The following is an 8,056-nucleotide window of genomic DNA, read 5'->3' as shown; positions in this document are numbered from 1 at the left end:
CAACCCTCCAAGTCAGCTCTCCCCTCTTGACCTGTCCATCTTCCTTCCCAACTATATGTTCCACCTTCTGGATCAAAGGTGCTGGAAGAGCAAGCAGTTCAGGCAGCATTCAAGGAGCTTCAGCAAAATCGACGTTTCGGGCAAAAGCCCTTCATCAGGAATCTGAAACGTCGATTTTGCTGAAGCTCTTCGGATGCTGCCTGAACTGCTGTGCTCTTCCAGCACCATTGATCCAGAATCTGGTTTCCAGCATCTGCAGTCATTGTTTTTACCTATATGTTCCACCTTCCCCACCAACCAATCACAATCACCCCATCAGCTGGATTTACCAAGCACCTTCCCAGCTACCTTCCCCAAAAGCCCCACCGCACCCTAATTATCTCTCAACCCCCTTACTCCCCCACATTATTGATGAACCTGAAACATCGGTTCTCCTGCTCCTCGGATGCTGCCTGACTTGCCATGCTTTTCCAGCACCACACAGTTTGACCCTCACAGTAACTAATGTTACAGTGCTAAGTCTCAGTGCCCAGTGTTACAGTGGATAGTATTAAGATATCCAATCTCCATAGTGCCCAGCCTCACACTGCCTCGTGTTACAGTGGCCATGTGACAGCATGCAGTCTCACAGTGCCTGGCCTCCACAGCAGCCAGTGGTATCGTATACAGTCTCACAGTGCCCAGTTTCACAGCGCCCAGTCTCTCAGTGTTTCCGATGTCTCACCCACCACCCCTACCACCATCGCCGAGGTTTACTCTGTCCCAACCTCCAACACAGCCCCAGTTTTACCAAGTGTCCTGTTTTGGAGATATTCCTCCATGCACTATATTGCCATGTTGTCCATGTCGGGGTCAAACTTCTTTGCAAAAAAACGTCTTTGATGGACCACCCACTGTAGATTTCCTGCCCCTCCTGTGCAGGGAGGGTACAGAGCACCCTTCGCAATGTCACCAGCCTCAAAGGACCATTTTACTGCCCGGCCAAGTGTCCTGGTGACTCCTTGGGTGTACGGGATGGAGCCGAGTACATTGGCATTCTGTGCAGGGTAGCCCACACATGCTCGTCCGGGCTGTAGGTGTCCTCCGACCACTTGAGGAAGGCCTGGATCTCGGCACTGGCAAACTCATGGCCGACAAACTCTCTGGAAGCCACGAAGTAGGCGCTGCCCACAAAGATGGAGGTGCTGATGTTTGGCTGGTCTTTCAGTTGCACCGTCAAGACAGCATGGTCAAAGGTATCGTGGTGGTATTGCCAACGTTTCTAAAAGGCAAGCGCAAGAGAGGGTGAGAGAGAGACGAGAAAGTAGAAATGATAGCTTTTCAACTTTGCCTGTGGCTTTTTCCCTCCCCAACTCCTCTGCACTCTCCTCGCCCCCAGCTCCAGCAAGATCCATGCACATTCCTTCTCTCAGTTACTCACCTTACAGTGGAGAACAAGGCCATTCAGCCCCTCAGGTTTTTCTCACTCCTATTGCCTAGTGCCAGTCACCTGTCTATTTCCCCATATCCGTCTTCCAAACCATCTCCCAATGCTCATTCGCTGAGCAAACATAAAACTCATCCTCAAACTCTCCCAGTGCATCTAGCTCCCAAAGTACACTTCAAGCTGTGGCCTCTGGTCATAAAGGTTGAGAGCACCACAAAAATAGATCCTTCAGCCCACCATGTCTGCGCTGGCAAAAACCAGGCTCCTTGCTACTCCAGTCTCATTTCCCAGCACTGGGAACATCATCTTTCATGCCTCACTAGTGCAATGGAACACCTTCCTGTGGTCATCAATTCCTGGAGTGGGACTTGAACACAGAGCTTTTGTCTCAGAGAGAAGGATACAGTGTGCAGGGATATAGTTCTTTGAAAGTTGCATTGCAGATAGACAGGGTGGTGAAGTAGGTGTTTGATGCCTTTACCTCCATTGGTCAGTGCATTGAGTATAGGAGTTGGGATGTAATGTTGCAGCTGTAACAGAGATGGATAGAGCTCTGAAAGAAAGTGGAATCAAGGGTTATGGGGATAAGGCAGGAACAGGATACTGATTGTGGATGATCAGCCATGATCATAACGAATGGTGGTGCTGGCTCGAAGGGTCGAATGGCCTATTCCCGCACCTATTGTCTATTATCTATTGTCTGTAGAGGACATGATGAGGCCACTTTTAAAATACTGCATACAATTCTGGTCGCCCTTCGAAAGAAAGGATGTTGTTAAACTTGAGAGGGTGCAGAAAAGATTTACCAGGATATTGCTGGGATTGGAGGGTTTGAGCTACAGTAAGAGGTTGAATAGGTTGGGGCTATTTTCCCTGGTGCGTTTGACGCTGAGGGGTATCTTTACAGAATTTTATAAAATCAGGAGGGGCATGGATAGATGTTGAAATGATCAGCCGGATGATAGTACACTTCACACAGCTTCCTTTATCACATACATGCAAGAAGACTCAATCTGCCAGGTCAAAGACCACCTTTGCCTGGAGAGTCTGAAACAGGCAGTTGCAATCACACCTTTATACACAAATCAGCGTTCCCCTTTCATGAATTACGTTTTGATTCCAAGCCTTATCAACACAACTGATCAATCAGATCCTGATCTAGGTACATGATGTTAGATCATTGACCTTAAACTTCTACAACACCTATTGAGTGTTGTTTCAGTCTTCCTGCCTTCTCACTTAACTGGAGCCAGTTTCAGTAAGCTAGCTAGCTTGCAAACAGGCTTGGCTGCACTTTTCTGTTGCTGCTCAGAATTGTTTAGCTGACCTCCTTTTCTGTTCTTGCCCCATTTTGATTCCTTCCACGTCGGCTGCATAGCTAAAGGTCTTTTCCCAAGGGTGGGGGAGTCCAAAACTAGAAGCATAGGTTTAAGGTGAGAGGGGAAAGACCTGAGGGATTACCTTTTCATGCAGTGGGTGATGTGTGCTTGGAATGAGCTACCAAGAGGTGGTGGAGGCGGCTGGTACAATGACAATATTTAAAAGGCATCCAGATGTGTACATGACTAGGAATAGATTCGAGAGATATGTGCCAAAGGCTGGCAAATGGGACTTGGTCAGATCGGGATGACTGGTCAGTGCGGATAGATTGGACTGAAGGGTCTGTTCTATACTGTATGATGCTATGACTCCGTGCTCTTTGGTTATTGAGGTTTAGAGCACCAAAATAATAAGTTGCCCTTCAGCCCATTGTGTCTGCACTGGTCAAAAAGACAAGCTCCGAACTATTCTCATCCCATTTTGCAGCACTTGGCTCATACCCTTGGGTGTCTCACAATAGCAATGAAGACACCTTCCTATGGCCATCAGCTCCTGGAGTAGGACTTGAATCCAAAGCTCCTCCCTCAGAGTGAAGGACACCACACATTAGATTCTCTACAGTGTGGAAACAGCCCATTTGGCCCAACAAGTCCACACCAATCCTCTGAAGATCAACCCACCCACACCCATTACCCTATCCGATATTTACCCCTGACTAATGCACCAAACACTATGGGCAATTTAGCACGACAAATTCACCTAACCTGCACATCTTTGGACTCTGGCAGGAAACCAGAGCACCCGGAGGAAACCCACGCTGACATGGGGAGAATGTGCAATCTCCACAGTCGCCCAAGGCTGGAATCGAATCCAGGTGCCTGGCACTGTGAGGCAACAGTGCTAACTACTGAGCCACTGTGCCACCCCTTCTGCAAGACACAAGATACTTTATTCACATTGTGTCAAAAGATATCTTTTATTCTCGGTGCTTGTGGCATCATGCATGGGAGATGTAGATCCTTGGTTACCAAGGTGGGGATAGATTATTGATGGTATGCAGGAATGTCGATGGTGGAACAGGATCAAAAGGGCCAATGGCCTACTCTTGTTCCTTGTATGTATGGGAGCAGATCTTTTTTTTTTATCCAACTTACATCAGAGCTTGCCATAATCTCGTACAAATGTTGTTTAGGCTTCATTTGTGTTTCAATTCCTCAGATCTCCCCACCATGCCTCTAACCCAAAATCTCACATCTGCATTCCATTGCACTTGTACAATCGGTGAACAGTGAAGTATATTTCCTTGTCTTCATTACCTCCTGCTCATCCTGTACCCATTGAATAAACCTCACCCCAATATCCTTTGTTCCAATGGGAGCATCGTTAACCTTTCCAATTGAGCCATCCAACTTAAACCCTGGCACCATTCTGCGAAATCTCCTCTTCTCCCTGTCCTGAGGGCTATCAAATTGTTTTGTAGTGACCAGAAATGACCACAACAATCCAACTGGGGCTAAACCAATTCTACATGCAGCATAACTCAACCATTTATTGGCATCAATGCCTCTACTTATGAAGCCTTCTGCTTTTCTACCCTCTTACGGCTTCCTCCACCTTCTAATGTTGATGAATGTTTATCGCCAGATCCCTCTATTCCTGCGCACTCTTTACAATTGTGCCATTACATTTCTATTACCTCTCCACATCCTTCTCCCAAAACATATCACCTTATACTCTTCTGTATTCACCTCTGACTGGATGCCATCTGTTCATTCTGGTAGCTCTGGACAATTCACGTCATCCTCACCATTTGCCAATCTTCCAGGTTTATCACTGCCCTGAATATAAGCATTTTGCCACAAACTCCAAGATTGATATCACTGACATATTGAATAAAAGCAGTCATCTATTTAGGGCTGAGATGTGGAAACATTTCTTACTTATAGAATAATGAAGTTATGGAATTCTGTACCACAGAAAGCTGTGGAGATTGAGTCATTGAATATATCCAAGAATGCGATTGACAAATGTTTAGGTTTCAAAAGCATCAAAGGCATGGGAGAAAGTCTTAGTATGGCATTGAGATAGAGGGTTAGCCATGATCATATAGCATGGTGGGTCTGATGTAGGGCCAAATCATCTTCTTCTGCTTCGGGTCTTGATGTTTATATGTCCCAGCTGTGTGGAACGTTCCCACCTCCCAACCTCCCGTCCAAAACAAGATCCATGAATTAGGGCTTGTGTTGTCAATTTTGTTGTCCAGCTGTTTTTATCTAGTTTTTGGATTAGTGGTGCTGGAAGAGCACAGCAGTTCAGGCAGCATCCAAGGTGCAGCAAAACCGACGTTTCGGGCAAAAGCCCTTCATCAGGAAGGTTTTTACCCTGTTTTTATCGAGTGCCTAGTGAAATACTTCATTGAATCCAGTTCAGACAATATTCTCTGCATTCAAATTCTACTTCATTCTACTTCATCAATGTAATTTGGAAAAAACATAGAGACCTGATCCCATACGTACAAGGAACAAGAGCAGGCCATTGGCCCTTTTGAACCTGTTCCACTATCCACATTTCTGCATCCCCTTTATAAACTATCTCCCCCTTTGTAACCAAGGATCCATATCTCTTAAGCAAGTTGAAGACTTACCTTTCGCAAACCTGCACTGGCTTCGCTTCATTAATTTGATCTAAGGCAGGTTGGTGCGAATTGCAGTCATAACTACCAGCATCAATGGCAAGTGCACAACATAAAGTGAACCAGGACCCATGCGGTGTGAACCTCGGAGACCCAGGTTCAAGTCCCTTCTGCTCCAGAGTTGTGCGATAACATCTTTGAACAGGTTCATCAGTAAATGTAAAATCATTAACAAGTCGGGACAGGAGTCAGCTATTTGGTCCCTTAAGCCAGCTTTACTAGAATCATGACTGATTCAACATTCCTCAAGTCCAAGTTCTTGCCCTATCCCCGTAACACGTACTTCCCCAACTGAACAAGAATCTATCCATCTGAGCCTTAAATATATACAAGGACAGCTCTCTGTGGCAAGGAATTTCAAAAATTCACAACCTTCTGAGAGAGGAAATTCCACCTCATCTCAGTCTTAAACTGGTGCCCCTTTATTCTGAGACAATACCCCCCCTGGTCCTGGACTCTCCCATGAGGAGAATCATCCTTTCAGCATTTACCCAGTCAAGCCCCTTAATCCTGTCCATATCAATGAGGTCACCTCTCATTCTTCTAAACTCCAGTGAGTAGAATCCTGTTTAGCCTTTTGTTTTTAAGACAATCCCTCCATAATGGGGGCCATCCTAGTGAATATTCTCTTAACTTCCTCCAATGAAACAACATGTTTTCTTAAAGAAGGTAACCAAAACTGTTCACAGTACTTCGGATGTGCTCTCCAAGCACCTTGCACAGTTGCAATAAGACTTCCTGACTTTTATGCTCCAATCCCCCTTCAAATAAGGGCAAACATTCCACTTCAGTTCTGAAGAAAGGTCACCAGACTCAAAACATTGACTCTATTTCCTCTCCACGAATACTACCCGAGCTGCTGAGTCTCTCCAGAAATTTCTGTTTTCATCCAATATTCCATTAGTCTTCCCAATTACCTGCTGACCCCGTGTGCAAGCTTTCCATGTTTCATTCACAAGTTCCCCCAAGCCCCTTTGTGTTGCAGCTTTCCAAAACTTTCTCCATTTAAATAATATTCTATTCTTTTGGTTTCCCTTCCAAATGAACAACTTCACATTTTCCCACATTGCACTCCATTTGCCAACATTTTTGCCAACTTAACCTATCAATATCTGTCTGTAAAGCACATAAGACAACATTTTTTTACTGTAACTCAATATATATGATAGTAATATATCAGCAAGGTTTGAGAAGATTTGTAGTTCAGGTTCTAGATCTGGTCCAGAGCGTGTTGCAATCTGAGGTAACCCTCTTCGTTGTCCACTACACCTCCAATTTTGGTGTCACCTGCAAACTTACTAACTGTGCCTCTTATGTTCGCATCCAAATCATTTATGTAAATGACAAAAAGTAGAGGGCCCAGCACCGATCCTTGTGGCACTCCACTGATCACAGGCCTCCAGTCTGAAAAACAACCTTCCACCACCACCACCACCACCCTGTGTCTTCTGCCTTTTGAGCCAGTTCTGTATCCAATTGGCTAGTTCTCCCTGTATTCCATGAGATCTAACCTTGCTAATCAGTCTCCCACGGGGAACCTTGTTGAATACCTTACTGAAGTCCATATAGATCATATCTACCGCTCTGCCCTCATCAAACCTCTTTGTTACTTCTTCAAAAAACTCAACCGAGTTTGTGAGACTATTTCACTATCAACCACAGAACAATCCTTTACATGCTCTGAACCGAACTTACTTTCTTTTGTTCACTCTTAACTCTTAAGGGGTAGCCATGGGCACCCGCATGGGCCCCAACTATGCCTGCCTCTACATCCATCAGCACCATTCCCCACCTTTTCCTCCACTACATCAATGACTGGATTGGCACTATCTTGTATTTGCATGGTTGAAAAGTTCATTAATTCTGCCAACACCTTCCAACCTGACCTCAAATTCACCCAAACAATCTTGGACATCACCTTCTCCTTCCTGGAACTCTCCGTCTCCAACTCTGGCAAACGACTAACCACGGACATCTACTACAAACTCACCATCTCCCACAGCTACCTGGACTCCACCCCCTCCCACCCTGCTCCCTGTAAAAACACTATCCCTTATTTCCAATTTCTCTGCCTCTGCTGCATCTGTTCCCAGGAGGACGAATTCCACCACAGAACATCCCGGATGGGATCCTACCTCAAAGACCACAATTTCCTCTCCCACATGGTTGACAATGCCCTCCAGTGCATCTGCTCCATTTCCTGTACCTTCACCCTTGAACCACACCCCTCCCAACGCAACAGGACAGAACCCCTCGGTCCTCACCTTCTATCCCACCAACGTCTGGATACATTGCGTCATTCTCCATCACTTCTGCCACTTACAAACAGACCGCACCATTAGGGACATATTTCCCTCTGCACTCCATCTGCATTTGAGAGACCATTCCCTCTGCAACTCCCTTGTCAGATCCACACCCCCCACCAACCCACCCTCCCCTCCTGGCACCTTCCCTTGCCACTGAAAGAAGTGCAAAACCTGTACCCACACCTCCCCCCTCACCTCCGTCCAAGGTCCTTGCATAGGATTTTATACACTACATTGGTTTTGCTCATGCAAGGACTGCACAAAACACTACGTAGGACAAACAGGAAGACAGCTAACGATCCGCATCCATAA

General features: G+C 45.9%; 1 pseudogene; it reads right to left on the bottom strand.

Annotated features, from left to right (window-relative positions):
• Positions 1–752: 752 nt before the first annotated feature.
• LOC148133959 (beta-1,3-galactosyl-O-glycosyl-glycoprotein beta-1,6-N-acetylglucosaminyltransferase 3-like) overlaps positions 753–8,056 on the bottom strand; it is a 41,449-nt pseudogene continuing 34,145 nt past the window's right edge.

The sequence above is a fragment of the Chiloscyllium plagiosum genome, unplaced genomic scaffold (assembly GCF_037043375.1).
Source record: "Chiloscyllium plagiosum isolate Xiang-an unplaced genomic scaffold, Cpla_swu_hap1 HiC_scaffold_162, whole genome shotgun sequence".
Classification (NCBI taxonomy): Eukaryota; Metazoa; Chordata; class Chondrichthyes; order Orectolobiformes; family Hemiscylliidae; genus Chiloscyllium; species Chiloscyllium plagiosum.
This window is presented reverse-complemented; position numbering and strand designations above follow the sequence as displayed.